We start from the raw sequence: 21,873 nt of genomic DNA, 5'->3' as shown, positions 1-21,873 counted from the left end.
CCCACGTCACGTTCGAATTTCCCACGTCACGCCCACGTCACATTCGAATCTCCCACGTCACACCCACGTACCGTTCGAAATTCCCACGTCACACCCACGTCACGTTCGAATCTGCCACGTCACACCCAGGTCACGTTCGAAACTCCCACGTCACACCCACGTCACGTTCGAATCTCCCACGTCACACCCACGTCACATTCGAATCTCCCACGTCACACCCACGTCACGTTCGAAACTCCCACGTCACACCCACGTCACGTTCGAAACTCCCACGTCACACCCACGTCACGTTCGAATCTCCCACGTCACACCCACGTCACGTTCGAATTACACACGTCACGCCCACGTCACTTTCGAATCTCCCACGTCACACCCACGTCACGTTCGAAACTCCCACGTCACACCCACGTCACGTTCGAATCTCCCACGTCACACCCACGTCACGTTCGAATTACCCACGTCACGCCCACGTCACATTCGAATCACCCACGTCACGCCCACGTCACGTTCGAATCTCCTACGTCACATCCACGTCACTTTCGAATCTCCCACGTCACACCCACGTCACGTTCGAAACTCCCACGTCACACCCACGTCACGTTCTAATCTCCCACGTCACGCCCACGTCACGTTCGAACCTCCCACGTCACGCCCACGTCACATTCGAATCTCCCACGTCACACCCACGTCACGTTCGAATCTCCCACGTCACGTTCGAATCACCCACGTCACGCCCACGTCACGTTCGAATCTCCCACGTCACACCCAGGTCACGTTCGAATCTCCCACGTCACACCCACGTCACTTTCGAATCTCCCACGTCACACCCACGTCACGTTCGAATCTCCCACGTCACACCCACGTCACTTTCGAATCTCCCACGTCACACCCACCTCGCCTTCGAAGCACATATCGAACAACCATGCTCCTCCCTTGCAACAGCCTCACAGTGCTAGTGCCAAGGTGTGAGGACAGCTGGTGTAGGCTTGCGGAGGGGAGGCAAGGGAGCCGGGCACTCGTGCTGGGGGCTGTCCTAGGCATGCGGAGGCAACCTCTGCCTTCCCAGTGCTCTTGCCTCTGAGCCCTGCTTGGTGGGGGAGCCTTGAAGCAGGGTGGCACACCCTCGCCAATTTCGAACCACCCAGGTCACGTTCGAATCTCCCAGGTCACACCCACGTCACGTTCGAATCTCCCACGTCACACCCACGTCACGTTCGAATTACACACGTCACGCCCAGGTCACGTTCGAATTACACACGTCACGCCCACGTCACATTCGAATCTCCCACGTCACACCCACCTCACGTTCGAAAATCCCACGTCACACCCACGTCAAGTTCTAATCTCCCACGTCACGCCCACGTCACGTTCGAATTACACACCTCACGCCCACATCACGTTCGAATTACACACGTCACGCCCACATCACATTCGAATCTCCCACGTCACACCCACGTCACGTTCGAATCTCCCAGGTCACGTTCGAATCACCCACGTCACGCCCACGTCACGTTCGAATCTCCCACGTCACACCCACGTCACGTTCGAATTACACACGTCACGCCCACGTCACATTCGAATTTCCCACGTCACACCCACGTCACGTTCGAAACTCCCACGTCACACCCACGTCACGTTCGAAACTCCCACGTCACACCCACGTCACGTTCTAATCTCCCACGTCACGCCCACGTCACGTTCGAATTACACACGTCACGTCCACGTCACATTCGAATCTCCCACGTCACACCCACGTCCCGTTCGAATCTCCCACGGCACGTTCGAAAACCCACGTCACGCCCACGTCACGTTCGAATCTCCCACGTCACACCCACGTCACGTTCGAATCACCCACGTCACACCCACGTTACGCCCACGTCACGGTCGAATCACCCACGTCACGCCCACGTCACGTTCCAAACACCCACGTCACACCCACGACACGTTCGAATCACCCATGTCACACCCACGTCACGTTCGAATCACCACGTCACACCCACGACATGTTCGAATCACCCACGTCACACCCACGTCACGTTCGAATCTCCCACGTCATACCCACGTCACACCCACGTCACGTTCCAATCACCCACGTCACGCCCACGTCACATTCGAATCTCCCACGTCACACCCACGTCACGTTCGAATCTCCCACGTCACGTTCCAAACTCCCACGTCACACCCACGTCACGTTCGAATCTCCCACGTCACACCCACGTCACGTTCGAATTACACACGTCACGCCCACGTCACTTTCGAATCTCCCACGTCACACCCACGTCACGTTCGAAACTCCCACGTCACACCCACGTCACGTTCGAATCTCCCACGTCACACCCACGTCACGTTCGAATTACCCACGTCACGCCCACGTCACGTTCGAATCTCCCACGTCACGCCCACGTCACATTCGAATCACCCACGTCACGCCCACGTCACATTCGAATCTCCCACGTCACACCCACGTCACGTTCGAATCTCCCACGTCACACCCACGTCACGTTCGATTCTCCCACGTCACACCCACGTCACGTTCTAATCTCCCACGTCACACCCAGGTCACGTTCGAAACTCCCACGTCACACCCACGTCACGTTCGAATCACCCACGTCACGCCCACGTCACATTCGAATCTCCCACGTCACACCCACGTCACGTTCGAAAATCCCACGTCACACCCAGGTCACGTTCGAAACTCCCACGTCACACCCACGTCACGTTCGAAACTCCCACGTCACGCCCACGTCACGTTCGAACCTCCCACGTCACGCTCACGTCACGTTCGAATCTCCCACGTCACGTTCGAATCACCCACGTCACGCCCACGTCACGTTCGAATCTCCCACGTCACACCCACGTCACGTTCGAATTACCCACGTCACGCCCACGTCACATTCGAATCTCCCACGTCACACCCACGTCACGTTCGAATCTCCCACGTCACGTTCGAATCACCCACGTCACACCCACCTCGCCTTCGAAGCACATATCGAGCAACCATGCTCCTCCCTTGCAACAGCCTCACACTGCTAGTGCCAAGGTGTGAGGACAGCTGGTGTAGGCTTGCGGAGGGGAGGCAAGGGAGCCGGGCACTCGTGCTGGGGGCTGTCCTAGGCATGCGGAGGCAACCTCTGCCTTCCCAGTGCTCTTCCTCTGAGCCCTGCTTGGTGGGGGAGCCTTGAAGCTGGGTGGCACACCCTCGCCAATTTCGAACCACCCAGGTCACGTTCGAATCTGCCACGTCACACCCACGTCACGTTCGAATCTCCCACGTCACACCCACGTCACGTTCGAATTACACACGTCACGCCCACGCCACATTCGAATCTCCCACGTCACACCCACGTCACGTTCGAATCTGCCACGTCACACCCACGTCACGTTCGAATCTCCCACGTCACACCCACGTCACGTTCGAATTACACACGTCACGCCCACGTCACATTCGAATCTCCCACGTCACACCCACCTCACGTTCGAAAATCCCACGTCACACCCACGTCAAGTTCTAATCTCCCACGTCACGCCCACGTCACGTTCGAATTACACACGTCACGCCCACATCACGTTCGAATTACACACGTCACGCCCACATCACATTCGAATCTCCCACGTCACACCCACGTCACGTTCGAATCTCCCAGGTCACGTTCGAATCACCCACGTCACGCCCACGTCACGTTCGAATCTCCCACGTCACACCCACGTCACGTTCGAATCTCCCACGTCACACCCACGTCACGTTCGAATTACACACGTCACGCCCACGTCACATTCGAATTTCCCACGTCACACCCACGTCACGTTCGAAACTCCCACGTCACACCCACGTCACGTTCGAAACTCCCACGTCACACCCACGTCACGTTCTAATCTCCCACGTCACGCCCACGTCACGTTCGAACCTCCCACGTCACGCCCACGTCACATTCGAATCTCCCACGTCACACCCACGTCACGTTCGAATCTCCCACGTCACGTTCGAATCACCCACGTCACGCCCACGTCACGTTCGAATCTCCCACGTCACACCCAGGTCACGTTCGAAACTCCCACGTCACACCCACGTCACGTTCGAAACTCCCACGTCACGCCCACGTCACGTTCGAACCTCCCACGTCACGCTCACGTCACGTTCGAATCTCCCACGTCACGTTCGAATATTCACGTCACACCCACGTCACATTCGAAGCACCCACGTCACAACCACCTCACGTTCGAAACACCCACGTCACACCCACGCCACGTTCGAATCTCCCACGTCACACCCACGTCACACCCACGTCACGTTCGAATATTCACGTCACACCCACGTCACGTTCGAATTTCCCACGTCACAACCAGCTAACGTTCGAATCTGCCACGTCACGCCCACGTCACTTTCGAATCTCCCACGTCACACCCACGTCACGTTCGAATCTCCCACGTCACACCCACGTCACGTTCGAATCTCCCACGTCACGTTCGAATCTCCCACTTCACACTCACGTCACGTTCGAATATCCTACGTCACGCCCACGTCACGCGCACGTCACGTTCGAATCTCCCACGTCACACCCACGTCACTTTCGAATCTCCCACGTCACACCCACCTCGCCTTCGAAGCACATATCGAACAACCATGCTCCTCCCTTGCAACAGCCTCACACTGCTAGTGCCAAGGTGTGAGGACAGCTGGTGTAGGCTTGCGGAGGGGAGGCAAGGGAGCCGGGCACTCGTGCTGGGGGCTGTCCTAGGCATGCGGAGGCAACCTCTGCCTTCCCAGTGCTCTTCCTCTGAGCCCTGCTTGGTGGGGGAGCCTTGAAGCTGGGTGGCACACCCTCGCCAATTTCGAACCACCCAGGTCACGTTCGAATCTCCCAGGTCACACCCACGTCACGTTCGAAACTCCCACGTCACACCCACGTCACGTTCTAATCTCCCACGTCACACCCACGTCACTTTCGAATCTCCCACGTCACACCCACGTCACATTCGAATCTCCCACGTCACACCCACGTCACATTCGAATTACCCACGTCACGCGCACGTCACATTCGAATCTCCCACGTCACACCCACGTCACGTTCGAATCTCCCACGTCACACCCACGTCACGTTCGAAACTCCCACGTCACACCCACGTCACGTTCGAATCTCCCACGTCACACCCATGTCACGTTCGAATCTCCCACGTCACGTTCGAATATCCTACGTCACGCCCAGGTCACGTTCGAAACACCCACGTCACACCCACGGCACGTTCGAATCTCCCACGTCACACCCACGTCACACCCACGTCACGTTCGAATATTCACGTCACACCCACGTCACGTTCGAATTTCCCACGTCACAACCACCTAACGTTCGAATCTTCCACGTCACGCCCACGTCACTTTCGAATCTCCCACGTCACACCCACGTCACGTTCGAATCTCCCACGTCACACCCACGTCACGTTCGAATCTCCCACGTCACGCGCACGTCACGTTCGAATCTCACACGTCACACCCACGTCACGTTCGAATATCCTACGTCACGCCCACGTCACGCGCACGTCACGTTCGAATCTCCCACGTCACACCCACGTCACTTTCGAATCTCCCACGTCACACCCACCTCGCCTTCGAAGCACATATCGAACAACCATGCTCCTGCTTTGCAACAGCCTCACACTGCTAGTGCCAAGGAGTGAGGACAGCTGCTGTAGGCTTGCGGAGGGGAGGCAAGGGAGCCGGGCACTCGTGCTGGGGGCTGTCCTAGGCATGCGGAGGCAACCTCTGCCTTCCCAGTGCTCTTGCCTCTGAGCCCTGCTTGGTGGGGGAGCCTTGAAGCAGGGTGGCACACCCACGCCAACTTCGAACCACCCAGGTCAAGTTCGAATCTGCCACGTCACACCCAGGTCACGTTCGAATCTCCCACGTCACGCCCACGTCACGTTCGAATCTCCAACTTCACACCCACGTCACTTTCGAATCTCCCACGTCACACCCACGTCACACCCACGTCAAGTTCGAATCTCCCACGTCACACCCACGCCACGTTCGAATATTCACGTCACACCCACGTCACGTTCGAATTTCCCACGTCACACCCACGTCACGTTCGAATCTCCCACGTCACACCAACGTCACGTTCGAATCACCCACGTCACGCCCACGTCACGTTCGAATCTCCCACGTCACACCCACCTCACGTTCGAATCACCCACGTCACACCCACGCCACGTTCGAATCTCCCACGTCACACCCACGTCACACCCACGTCACGTTCGAATCACCCACGTCACAACCACCTCACGTTCGAATTGCCACGTCACACCCAAGGCACGTTCGAATCTCCCACGTCACACCCACGTCACGTTCGAATCTCCCACGTCACGCCCACGTCACGTTCGAATCTCCCACGTCACGTTCGAATCTCCCACGTCACACCCACGTCACGTTCGAATCTCCCACGTCACACCCACGTCACGTTCGAATCTCCCACGTCACGCCCACGTCATGTCCGAATCACCCACGACACACCCACGTCACGTCCGAATCACCCACGACACACCCACGTCACGTTCGAAACTCCCACGTCACGCCCACGTCACGTTCGAATTACACACGTTACGCCCACGTCACATTGGAATCTCCCACGTCACACCCACGTCACGTTCGAATTACCCACGTCACACCCACGTCACGTTCGAATCTCCCACGTCACGCCCACGTCACGTTCGAATTACACACGTCACGCCCACATCACGTTCGAATTACACACGTCACGCCCACATCACATTCGAATCTCCCACGTCACACCCACGTCACGTTCGAATCTCCCAGGTCACGTTCGAATCACCCACGTCACGCCCACGTCACGTTCGAATCTCCCACGTCACACCCACGTCACGTTCGAATTACACACGTCACGCCCACGTCACATTCGAATTTCCCACGTCACACCCACGTCACGTTCGAAACTCCCACGTCACACCCACGTCACGTTCGAAACTCCCACGTCACACCCACGTCACGTTCTAATCTCCCACGTCACGCCCACGTCACGTTCGAATTACACACGTCACGCCCACGTCACATTCGAATCTCCCACGTCACACCCACGTCCCGTTCGAATCTCCCACGTCACGTTCGAAAACCCACGTCACGCCCACGTCACGTTCGAATCTCCCACGTCACACCCAGGTCACGTTCGAAACTCCCACGTCACGCCCACGTCACGTTCGAACCTCCCACGTCACGCTCAAGTCACGTTCGAATCTCCCACGTCACGTTCGAATCACCCACGTCACGTCCACGTCACGTTCGAATCTCCCACGTGACACCCACCTCACGTTCGAATCTCCCACGTCACGTTCGAATCACCCACGTCACGCCCACGTCACGTTCGAATCTCCCACGTCACACCCACGTCACGTTGGAATATTCACGTCACACCCACGTCACGTTCGAATTTCCCACGTCACACCCACGTCACGTTCGAATCTCCCACGTCACAACCACGTCACGTTCGAATCTCCCACGTCACACCCAAGGCACGTTCGAATCTCCCGCGTCACACCCACGTCACGTTCGAATATTCACGTCACACCCACGTCACGTTCGAATCTCCCACGTCACGCGCACGTCACGTTCGAATCTCCCACGTCACACCCACGTCACGTTCGAATTACACACGTCACGCCCACGTCACGTTCGAATCTCCCACGTCACACCCACGTCACGTTCGAATCTCCCACGTCACGCGCACGTCACGTTCGAATCTCCCACGTCACACCCACCTCGCCTTCGAAGCACATATCGAACAACCATGCTCCTCCCTTGCAACAGCCTCACACTGCTAGTGCCAAGGAGTGAGGACAGCTGCTGTAGGCTTGCGGAGGGGAGGCAAGGGAGCCGGGCACTCGTGCTGGGGGCTGTCCTAGGCATGCGGAGGCAACCTCTGCCTTCCCAGTGCTCTTGCCTCTGAGCCCTGCTTGGTGGGGGAGCCTTGAAGCAGGGTGGCACACCCACGCCAATTTCGAACCACCCAGGTCACGTTCGAATCTGCCACGCCACACCCAGGTCACGTTCGAATCTCCCACGTCACACCCAGGTCACGTTCGAAACTCCCACGTCACACCCACGTCACGTTCGAATATTCACGTCACACCCACGTCACGTTCGAATCTCCCACGTCACACCCCCGTCACGTTCGAATCACCCACGTCACACCCACGTTACGCCCACGTCACGGTCGAATCACCCACGTCACGCCCACGTCACGTTCCAAACACCCACGTCACACCCACGACACGTTCGAATCACCCATGTCACACCCACGTCACGTTCGAATCACCACGTCACACCCACGACATGTTCGAATCACCCACGTCACACCCACGTCACGTTCGAATCTCCCACGTCATACCCACGTCACACCCACGTCACGTTCCAATCACACACGTCACGCCCACGTCACATTCGAATCTCCCACGTCACACCCACGTCACGTTCGAATTACACACGTCACGCCCACGTCACTTTCGAATCTCCCACGTCACACCCACGTCACGTTCGAAACTCCCACGTCACACCCACGTCACGTTCGAATCTCCCACGTCACACCCACGTCACGTTCGAATTACCCACGTCACGCCCACGTCACATTCGAATCACCCACGTCACGCCCACGTCACGTTCGAATCTCCCACGTCACGCCCACGTCACATTCGAATCACCCACGTCACGCCCACGTCACATTCGAATCTCCCACGTCACACCCACGTCACGTTCGAAAATCCCACGTCACACCCACGTCACGTTCGAATCTCCCACGTCACGCCCACGTCACATTCGAATCTCCCACGTCACACCCACGTCACGTTCGAATCTCCCACGTCACACCCACGTCACGTTCTAATCTCCCACGTCACGCCCACGTCACGTTCGAATCTCCCACGTCACGTTCTAAACTCCCACGTCACACCCACGTCACGTTCGAATCTGCCACGTCACACCCACGTCACGTTCGAAACTCCCACGTCACACCCACGTCACGTTCGAATCTCCCACGTCACACCCACGTCACGTTCGAAACTCCCACGTCACACCCACGTCACGTTCGAATCTCCCACGTCACACCCACGTCACGTTCGAATTACACACGTCACGCCCACGTCACTTTCGAATCTCCCACGTCACACCCACGTCACGTTCGAAACTCCCACGTCACACCCACGTCACGTTCGAATCTCCCACGTCACACCCACGTCACGTTCGAATTACCCACGTCACGCCCACGTCACATTCGAATCACCCACGTCACGCCCACGTCACGTTCGAATCTCCTACGTCACATCCACGTCACTTTCGAATCTCCCACGTCACACCCACGTCACGTTCGAATTACAAACGTCACACCCACTTCACGTTCGAATCTCCCACGTCACACCCACGTCACGTTCGAATTACACACCTCACGCCCACGTCACATTCGAATCTCCCACGTCACACCCACGTCACGTTCGAAAATCCCACGTCACACCCACGTCACGTTCGAATCTCCCACGTCACGCGCACGTCACATTCGAATCTCCCACGTCACACCCACGTCACGTTCGAATCTCCCACGTCACACCCACGTCACGTTCTAATCTCCCACGTCACGCCCACGTCACGTTCGAATCTCCCACGTCACACCCACGTCACGTTCGAATTTCCCACGTCACGCCCACGTCACATTCGAATCTCCCACGTCACACCCACGTACCGTTCGAAATTCCCACGTCACACCCACGTCACGTTCGAATCTGCCACGTCACACCCAGGTCACGTTCGAAACTCCCACGTCACACCCACGTCACGTTCGAATCTCCCACGTCACACCCACGTCACATTCGAATCTCCCACGTCACACCCACGTCACGTTCTAATCTCCCACGTCACACCCAGGTCACGTTCGAAACTCCCACGTCACACCCACGTCACGTTCGAATCTCCCACGTCACGCCCACCTCACGTTCGAACCTCCCACGTCAAACCCACGTCACTTTCGAATCTCCCACGTCACGCCCACGTCACATTCGAATCTCCCACGTCACACCCACGTCACGTTCGAATCTCCCACGTCACGTTCGAATCACCCACGTCACGCCCACGTCACGTTCGAATCTCCCACGTCACGCCCACCTCACGTTCGAACCTCCCACGTCAAACCCACGTCACTTTCGAATCTCCCACGTCACACCCACGTCACATTCGAAACTCCCACGTCACACCCACGTCACGTTCTAATCTCCCACGTCACACCCACGTCACGTTCGAATCTCCCACGTCACGTTCGAATCACCCACGTCACGCCCACGTCACGTTCGAATCTCCCACGTCAAACCCACCTCACGTTCGAAACACCCACGTCACACCCACGTCACGTTCGAAACTCCCACGTCACACCCACGTCACGTTCGAATCTCCCACGTCACACCCACGTCACGTTCGAATTACCCACGTCACGCCCACGTCACATTCGAATCTCCCACGTCACACCCACGTCACGTTCGAATCTCCCACGTCACGTTCGAATCACCCACGTCACGTCCACGTCACGTTCGAATCTCCTACGTCACACCCACGTCACGTTCGAATCACCCCCGTCACACCCACCTCGCCTTCGAAGCACATATCGAGCAACCATGCTCCTCCCTTGCAACAGCCTCACACTGCTAGTGCCAAGGTGTGAGGACAGCTGGTGTAGGCTTGCGGAGGGGAGGCAAGGGAGCCGGGCACTCGTGCTGGGGGCTGTCCTAGGCATGCGGAGGCAACCTCTGCCTTCCCAGTGCTCTTCCTCTGAGCCCTGCTTGGTGGGGGAGCCTTGAAGCAGGGTGGCACACCCTCGCCAATTTCGAACCACCCAGGTCACGTTCGAATCTGCCACGTCACACCCACGTCACGTTCGAATCTCCCACGTCACACCCACGTCACGTTCGAATTACACACGTCACGCCCACGTCACATTCGAATCTCCCACGTCACACCCACGTCACTTTCGAATCTGCCACGTCACACCCCCGTCACGTTCGAATCACCCACGTCACACCCACGTTACGCCCACGTCACGGTCGAATCACCCACGTCACGCCCACGTCACGTTCCAAACACCCACGTCACACCCACGACACGTTCGAATCACCCATGTCACACCCACGTCACGTTCGAATCACCACGTCACACCCACGACATGTTCGAATCACCCACGTCACACCCACGTCACGTTCGAATCTCCCACGTCATACCCACGTCACACCCACGTCACGTTCCAATCACACACGTCACGCCCACGTCACGTTCGAATCTCCCACGTCACACCCACGTCACGTTCGAATCTCCCACGTCACGTTCCAAACTCCCACGTCACACCCACGTCACGTTCGAATCTCCCACGTCACACCCACGTCACGTTCGAATTACACACGTCACGCCCACGTCACTTTCGAATCTCCCACGTCACACCCACGTCACGTTCGAAACTCCCACGTCACACCCACGTCACGTTCGAATCTCCCACGTCACACCCACGTCACGTTCGAATTACCCACGTCACGCCCACGTCACATTCGAATCACCCACGTCACGCCCACGTCACGTTCGAATCTCCCACGTCACGTCCACGTCACATTCGAATCACCCACGTCACGCCCACGTCACATTCGAATCTCCCACGTCACACCCACGTCACGTTCGAAAATCCCACGTCACACCCACGTCACGTTCGAATCTCCCACGTCACGCCCACGTCACATTCGAATCTCCCACGTCACACCCACGTCACGTTCGAATCTCCCACGTCACACCCACGTCACGTTCTAATCTCCCACGTCACGCCCACGTCACGTTCGAATCTCCCACGTCACGTTCTAAACTCCCACGTCACACCCACGTCACGTTCGAATCTCCCACGTCACACCCACGTCACGTTCGAAACTCCCACGTCACACCCACGTCACGTTCGAATCTCCCACGTCACACCCACGTCACGTTCGAATTACACACGTCACGCCCACGTCACTTTCGAATCTCCCACGTCACACCCACGTCACGTTCGAAACTCCCACGTCACACCCACGTCACGTTCGAATCTCCCACGTCACACCCACGTCACGTTCGAATTACCCACGTCACGCCCACGTCACATTCGAATCACCCACGTCACGCCCACGTCACGTTCGAATCTCCTACGTCACATCCACGTCACTTTCGAATCTCCCACGTCACACCCACGTCACGTTCGAATTACAAACGTCACACCCACTTCACGTTCGAATCTCCCACGTCACACCCACGTCACGTTCGAATTACACACCTCACGCCCACGTCACATTCGAATCTCCCACGTCACACCCACGTCACGTTCGAAAATCCCACGTCACACCCACGTCACGTTCGAATCTCCCACGTCACGCGCACGTCACATTCGAATCTCCCACGTCACACCCACGTCACGTTCGAATCTCCCACGTCACACCCACGTCACGTTCGAATCACCCACGTCACGCCCACGTCACGTTCGAATCTCCCACGTCAAACCCACCTCACGTTCGAAACACCCACGTCACACCCACGTCACGTTCGAAACTCCCACGTCACACCCACGTCACGTTCGAATCTCCCACGTCACACCCACGTCACGTTCGAATTACCCACGTCACGCCCACGTCACATTCGAATCTCCCACGTCACACCCACGTCACGTTCGAATCTCCCACGTCACGTTCGAATCACCCACGTCACGTCCACGTCACGTTCGAATCTCCTACGTCACACCCACGTCACGTTCGAATCACCCCCGTCACACCCACCTCGCCTTCGAAGCACATATCGAGCAACCATGCTCCTCCCTTGCAACAGCCTCACACTGCTAGTGCCAAGGTGTGAGGACAGCTGGTGTAGGCTTGCGGAGGGGAGGCAAGGGAGCCGGGCACTCGTGCTGGGGGCTGTCCTAGGCATGCGGAGGCAACCTCTGCCTTCCCAGTGCTCTTCCTCTGAGCCCTGCTTGGTGGGGGAGCCTTGAAGCAGGGTGGCACACCCACGCCAATTTCGAACCACCCAGGTCACGTTCGAATCTGCCACGCCACACCCAGGTCACGTTCGAATCTCCCACGTCACACCCAGGTCACGTTCGAAACTCCCACGTCACACCCACGTCACGTTCGAATATTCACGTCACACCCACGTCACGTTCGAATCTCCCACGTCATACCCACGTCACACCCACGTCACGTTCCAATCACACACGTCACGCCCACGTCACATTCGAATCTCCCACGTCACACCCACGTCACGTTCGAATCTCCCACGTCACGTTCCAAACTCCCACGTCACACCCACGTCACGTTCGAATCTCCCACGTCACACCCACGTCACGTTCGAATTACACACGTCACGCCCACGTCACTTTCGAATCTCCCACGTCACACCCACGTCACGTTCGAAACTCCCACGTCACACCCACGTCACGTTCGAATCTCCCACGTCACACCCACGTCACGTTCGAATCTCCCACGTCACGTTCGAATCACCCACGTCACGTTCGAATCTCCCACGTCACACCCACCTCACGTTCGAAACACCCACGTCACACCCACGCCACGTTCGAATCTCCCACGTCACACCCACGTCAAGTTCGAATCTCCCACGTCACACCCACGTCACTTTCGAATCTCCCACGTCACACCCACGTCACGTTCGAATCTCCCACGTCACACCCACGTCACTTTCGAATCTCCCACGTCACACCCACCTCGCCTTCGAAGCACATATCGAACAACCATGCTCCTCCCTTGCAACAGCCTCACACTGCTAGTGCCAAGGTGTGAGGACAGCTGGTGTAGGCTTGCGGAGGGGAGGCAAGGGAGCCGGGCACTCGTGCTGGGGGCTGTCCTAGGCATGCGGAGGCAACCTCTGCCTTCCCAGTGCTCTTGCCTCTGAGCCCTGCTTGGTGGGGGAGCCTTGAAGCAGGGTGGCACACCCTCGCCAATTTCGAACCACCCAGGTCACGTTCGAATCTCCCAGGTCACACCCACGTCACGTTCGAATCTCCCACGTCACACCCACGTCACGTTCGAATTACACACGTCACGCCCAGGTCACGTTCGAATTACACACGTCACGCCCACGTCACATTCGAATCTCCCACGTCACACCCACCTCACGTTCGAAAATCCCACGTCACACCCACGTCAAGTTCTAATCTCCCACGTCACGCCCACGTCACGTTCGAATTACACACCTCACGCCCACATCACGTTCGAATTACACACGTCACGCCCACATCACATTCGAATCTCCCACGTCACACCCACGTCACGTTCGAATCTCCCAGGTCACGTTCGAATCACCCACGTCACGCCCACGTCACGTTCGAATCTCCCACGTCACACCCACCTCACGTTCGAATTACACACGTCACGCCCACGTCACATTCGAATTTCCCACGTCACACCCACGTCACGTTCGAAACTCCCACGTCACACCCACGTCACGTTCGAATCTCCCACGTCACACCCACGTCACGTTCTAATCTCCCACGTCACGCCCACGTCACGTTCGAATTACACACGTCACGCCCACGTCACATTCGAATCTCCCACGTCACACCCACGTCCCGTTCGAATCTCCCACGTCACGTTCGAAAACCCACGTCACGCCCACGTCACGTTCGAATCTCCCACGTCACACCCAGGTCACGTTCGAAACTCCCACGTCACGCCCACGTCACGTTCGAACCTCCCACGTCACGCTCAAGTCACGTTCGAATCTCCCACGTCACGTTCGAATCACCCACGTCACGTCCACGTCACGTTCGAATCTCCCACGTCACACCCACCTCACGTTCGAAACACCCACATCACACCCACGCCACGTTCGAAACTCCCACGTCACACCCACGTCACGTTCGAATCTCCCACGTCACACCCACGTCACGTTCGAATATCTTACGTCACGCCCACGTCACGCTCACGTCACGTTCGAATCTCCCACGTCACACCCACGTCACGTTGGAATATTCACGTCACACCCACGTCACGTTCGAATTTCCCACGTCACACCCACGTCACGTTCGAATCTCCCACGTCACAACCACGTCACGTTCGAATCTCCCACGTCACACCCAAGGCACGTTCGAATCTCCCGCGTCACACCCACGTCACGTTCGAATATTCACGTCACACCCACGTCACGTTCGAATCTCCCACGTCACGCGCACGTCACGTTCGAATCTCCCACGTCACACCCACGTCACGTTCGAATTACACACGTCACGCCCACGTCACGTTCGAATCTCCCACGTCACACCCACGTCACGTTCGAATCTCCCACGTCACGCGCACGTCACGTTCGAATCTCCCACGTCACACCCACCTCGCCTTCGAAGCACATATCGAACAACCATGCTCCTCCCTTGCAACAGCCTCACACTGCTAGTGCCAAGGAGTGAGGACAGCTGCTGTAGGCTTGCGGAGGGGAGGCAAGGGAGCCGGGCACTCGTGCTGGGGGCTGTCCTAGGCATGCGGAGGCAACCTCTGCCTTCCCAGTGCTCTTGCCTCTGAGCCCTGCTTGGTGGGGGAGCCTTGAAGCAGGGTGGCACACCCACGCCAATTTCGAACCACCCAGGTCACGTTCGAATCTGCCACGCCACACCCAGGTCACGTTCGAATCTCCCACGTCACACCCAGGTCACGTTCGAAACTCCCACGTCACACCCACGTCACGTTCGAATATTCACGTCACACCCACGTCACGTTCGAATCTCCCACGTCACACCCCCGTCACGTTCGAATCACCCACGTCACACCCACGTTACGCCCACGTCACGGTCGAATCACCCACGTCACGCCCACGTCACGTTCCAAACACCCACGTCACACCCACGACACGTTCGAATCACCCATGTCACACCCACGTCACGTTCGAATCACCACGTCACACCCACGACATGTTCGAATCACCCACGTCACACCCACGTCACGTTCGAATCTCCCACGTCATACCCACGTCACACCCACGTCACGTTCCAATCACCCACGTCACGCCCACGTCACATTCGAATCTCCCACGTCACACCCACGTCACGTTCGAATCTCCCACGTCACACCCACGTCACGTTCTAATCTCCCACGTCACGCCCACGTCACGTTCGAATCTCCCACGTCACACCCACGTCACGTTCGAATTACACACGTCACGCCCACGTCACATTCGAATCTCCCACGTCACACCCACGTACCGTTCGAAACTCCCACGTCACACCCACGTCACGTTCGAATCTCCCACGTCACACCCAGGTCACGTTCGAAACTCCCACGTCACACCCACGTCACGTTCGAATCTCCCACGTCACACCCACGTCACATTCGAATCTCCCACGTCACACCCACGTCACGTTCTAATCTCCCACGTCACACCCAGGTCACGTTCGAAACTCCCACGTCACACCCACGTCACGTTCGAATCACCCACGTCACGCCCACGTCACATTCGAATCTCCCACGTCACACCCACGTCACGTTCGAAAATCCCACGTCACACCCAGGTCACGTTCGAAACTCCCACGTCACACCCACGTCACGTTCGAAACTCCCACGTCACGCCCACGTCACGTTCGAACCTCCCACGTCACGCTCACGTCACGTTCGAATCTGCCACGTCACGTTCGAATCACCCACGTCACGTCCACGTCACGTTCGAATCTCCCACGTCACACCCACCTCACGTTCGAAACACCCACATCACACCCACGCCACGTTCGAAACTCCCACGTCACACCCACGTCACGTTCGAATCTCCCACGTCACACCCACGTCACGTTCGAATATCTTACGTCACGCCCACGTCACGCTCACGTCACGTTCGAATCTCCCACGTCACACCCACGTCACGTTGGAATATTCACGTCACACCCACGTCACGTTCGAATTTCCCACGTCACACCCACGTCACGTTCGAATCTCCCACGTCACAACCACGTCACGTTCGAATCTCCCACGTCACACCCAAGGCACGTTCGAATCTCCCGCGTCACACCCACGTCACGTTCGAATATTCACGTCACACCCACGTCACGTTCGAATCTCCCACGTCACGCGCACGTCACGTTCGAATCTCCCACGTCACACCCACGTCACGTTCGAATTACACACGTCACGCCCACGTCACGTTCGAATCTCCCGCGTCACACCCACGTCACGTTCGAATCTCCCACGTCACGCGCACGTCACGTTCGAATCTCCCACGTCACACCCACCTCGCCTTCGAAGCACATATCGAACAACCATGCTCCTCCCTTGCAACAGCCTCACACTGCTAGTGCCAAGGAGTGAGGACAGCTGGTGTAGGCTTGCGGAGGGGAGGCAAGGGAGCCGGGCACTCGTGCTGGGGGCTGTCCTAGGCATGCGGAGGCAACCTCTGCCTTCCCAGTGCTCTTGCCTCTGAGCCCTGCTTGGTGGGGGAGCCTTGAAGCAGGGTGGCACACCCTCGCCAATTTCGAACCACCCAGGTCACGTTCGAATCTGCCACGCCACACCCAGGTCACGTTCGAATCTCCCACGTCACACCCAGGTCACGTTCGAAACTCCCACGTCACACCCACGTCACGTTCGAATATTCACGTCACACCCACGTCACGTTCGAATCTCCCACGTCATACCCACGTCACACCCACGTCACGTTCCAATCACACACGTCACGCCCACGTCACATTCGAATCTCCCACGTCACACCCACGTCACGTTCGAATCTCCCACGTCACGTTCCAAACTCCCACGTCACACCCACGTCACGTTCGAATCTCCCACGTCACACCCACGTCACGTTCGAATTACACACGTCACGCCCACGTCACTTTCGAATCTCCCACGTCACACCCACGTCACGTTCGAAACTCCCACGTCACACCCACGTCACGTTCGAATCTCCCACGTCACACCCACGTCACGTTCGAATCTCCCACGTCACGTTCGAATCACCCACGTCACGTTCGAATCTCCCACGTCACACCCACCTCACGTTCGAAACACCCACGTCACACCCACGCCACGTTCGAATCTCCCACGTCACACCCACGTCAAGTTCGAATCTCCCACGTCACACCCACGTCACTTTCGAATCTCCCACGTCACACCCACGTCACGTTCGAATCTCCCACGTCACACCCACGTCACTTTCGAATCTCCCACGTCACACCCACCTCGCCTTCGAAGCACATATCGAACAACCATGCTCCTCCCTTGCAACAGCCTCACACTGCTAGTGCCAAGGTGTGAGGACAGCTGGTGTAGGCTTGCGGAGGGGAGGCAAGGGAGCCGGGCACTCGTGCTGGGGGCTGTCCTAGGCATGCGGAGGCAACCTCTGCCTTCCCAGTGCTCTTGCCTCTGAGCCCTGCTTGGTGGGGGAGCCTTGAAGCAGGGTGGCACACCCTCGCCAATTTCGAACCACCCAGGTCACGTTCGAATCTCCCAGGTCACACCCACGTCACGTTCGAATCTCCCACGTCACACCCACGTCACGTTCGAATTACACACGTCACGCCCAGGTCACGTTCGAATTACACACGTCACGCCCACGTCACATTCGAATCTCCCACGTCACACCCACCTCACGTTCGAAAATCCCACGTCACACCCACGTCAAGTTCTAATCTCCCACGTCACGCCCACGTCACGTTCGAATTACACACCTCACGCCCACATCACGTTCGAATTACACACGTCACGCCCACATCACATTCGAATCTCCCACGTCACACCCACGTCACGTTCGAATCTCCCAGGTCACGTTCGAATCACCCACGTCACGCCCACGTCACGTTCGAATCTCCCACGTCACACCCACGTCACGTTCGAATTACACACGTCACGCCCACGTCACATTCGAATTTCCCACGTCACACCCACGTCACGTTCGAAACTCCCACGTCACACCCACGTCACGTTCGAATCTCCCACGTCACACCCACGTCACGTTCTAATCTCCCACGTCACGCCCACGTCACGTTCGAATTACACACGTCACGCCCACGTCACATTCGAATCTCCCACGTCACACCCACGTCCCGTTCGAATCTCCCACGTCACGTTCGAAAACCCACGTCACGCCCACGTCACGTTCGAATCTCCCACGTCACACCCAGGTCACGTTCGAAACTCCCACGTCACGCCCACGTCACGTTCGAACCTCCCACGTCACGCTCAAGTCACGTTCGAATCTCCCACGTCACGTTCGAATCACCCACGTCACGTCCACGTCACGTTCGAATCTCCCACGTCACACCCACCTCACGTTCGAAACTCCCACGTCACACCCACGTCACGTTCGAATCTCCCACGTCACACCCACGTCACGTTCGAATATCTTACGTCACGCCCACGTCACGCTCACGTCACGTTCGAATCTCCCACGTCACACCCACGTCACGTTGGAATATTCACGTCACACCCACGTCACGTTCGAATTTCCCACGTCACACCCACGTCACGTTCGAATCTCCCACGTCACAACCACGTCACGTTCGAATCTCCCACGTCACACCCAAGGCACGTTCGAATCTCCCGCGTCACACCCACGTCACGTTCGAATATTCACGTCACACCCACGTCACGTTCGAATCTCCCACGTCACGCGCACGTCACGTTCGAATCTCCCACGTCACACCCACGTCACGTTCGAATTACACACGTCACGCCCACGTCACGTTCGAATCTCCCACGTCACACCCACGTCACGTTCGAATCTCCCACGTCACGCGCACGTCACGTTCGAATCTCCCACGTCACACCCACCTCGCCTTCGAAGCACATATCGAACAACCATGCTCCTCCCTTGCAACAGCCTCACACTGCTAGTGCCAAGGAGTGAGGACAGCTGCTGTAGGCTTGCGGAGGGGAGGCAAGGGAGCCGGGCACTCGTGCTGGGGGCTGTCCTAGGCATGCGGAGGCAACCTCTGCCTTCCCAGTGCTCTTGCCTCTGAGCCCTGCTTGGTGGGGGAGCCTTGAAGCAGGGTGGCACACCCACGCCAATTTCGAACCACCCAGGTCACGTTCGAATCTGCCACGCCACACCCAGGTCACGTTCGAATCTCCCACGTCACACCCAGGTCACGTTCGAAACTCCCACGTCACACCCACGTCACGTTCGAATATTCACGTCACACCCACGTCACGTTCGAATCTCCCACGTCACACCCCCGTCACGTTCGAATCACCCACGTCACACCCACGTTACGCCCACGTCACGGTCGAATCACCCACGTCACGCCCACGTCACGTTCCAAACACCCACGTCACACCCACGACACGTTCGAATCACCCATGTCACACCCACGTCACGTTCGAATCACCACGTCACACCCACGACATGTTCGAATCACCCACGTCACACCCACGTCACGTTCGAATCTCCCACGTCATACCCACGTCACACCCACGTCACGTTCCAATCACCCACGTCACGCCCACGTCACATTCGAATCTCCCACGTCACACCCACGTCACGTTCGAATCTCCCACGTCACACCCACGTCACGTTCTAATCTCCCACGTCACGCCCACGTCACGTTCGAATCTCCCACGTCACACCCACGTCACGTTCGAATTACACACGTCACGCCCACGTCACATTCGAATCTCCCACGTCACACCCACGTACCGTTCGAAACTCCCACGTCACACCCACGTCACGTTCGAATCTCCCACGTCACACCCAGGTCACGTTCGAAACTCCCACGTCACACCCACGTCACGTTCGAATCTCCCACGTCACACCCACGTCACATTCGAATCTCCCACGTCACACCCACGTCACGTTCTAATCTCCCACGTCACACCCAGGTCACGTTCGAAACTCCCACGTCACACCCACGTCACGTTCGAATCACCCACGTCACGCCCACGTCACATTCGAATCTCCCACGTCACACCCACGTCACGTTCGAAAATCCCACGTCACACCCAGGTCACGTTCGAAACTCCCACGTCACACCCACGTCACGTTCGAAACTCCCACGTCACGCCCACGTCACGTTCGAACCTCCCACGTCACGCTCACGTCACGTTCGAATCTGCCACGTCACGTTCGAATCACCCACGTCACGTCCACGTCACGTTCGAATCTCCCACGTCACACCCATCTCACGTTCGAAACACCCACATCACACCCACGCCACGTTCGAAACTCCCACGTCACACCCACGTCACGTTCGAATCTCCCACGTCACACCCACGTCACGTTCGAATATCTTACGTCACGCCCACGTCACGCTCACGTCACGTTCGAATCTCCCACGTCACACCCACGTCACGTTGGAATATTCACGTCACACCCACGTCACGTTCGAATTTCCCACGTCACACCCACGTCACGTTCGAATCTCCCACGTCACAACCACGTCACGTTCGAATCTCCCACGTCACACCCAAGGCACGTTCGAATCTCCCGCGTCACACCCACGTCACGTTCGAATATTCACGTCACACCCACGTCACGTTCGAATCTCCCACGTCACGCGCACGTCACGTTCGAATCTCCCACGTCACACCCACGTCACGTTCGAATTACACACGTCACGCCCACGTCACGTTCGAATCTCCCGCGTCACACCCACGTCACGTTCGAATCTCCCACGTCACGCGCACGTCACGTTCGAATCTCCCACGTCACACCCACCTCGCCTTCGAAGCACATATCAAACAACCATGCTCCTCCCTTGCAACAGCCTCACACTGCTAGTGCCAAGGAGTGAGGACAGCTGGTGTAGGCTTGCGGAGGGGAGGCAAGGGAGCCGGGCACTCGTGCTGGGGGCTGTCCTAGGCATGCGGAGGCAACCTCTGCCTTCCCAGTGCTCTTGCCTCTGAGCCCTG

This window comes from Apteryx mantelli, chromosome 8 (genome assembly GCF_036417845.1).
Source record: "Apteryx mantelli isolate bAptMan1 chromosome 8, bAptMan1.hap1, whole genome shotgun sequence".
Taxonomy (NCBI): domain Eukaryota; kingdom Metazoa; phylum Chordata; class Aves; order Apterygiformes; family Apterygidae; genus Apteryx; species Apteryx mantelli.
Note: the sequence above shows the minus strand (reverse complement) of the source record.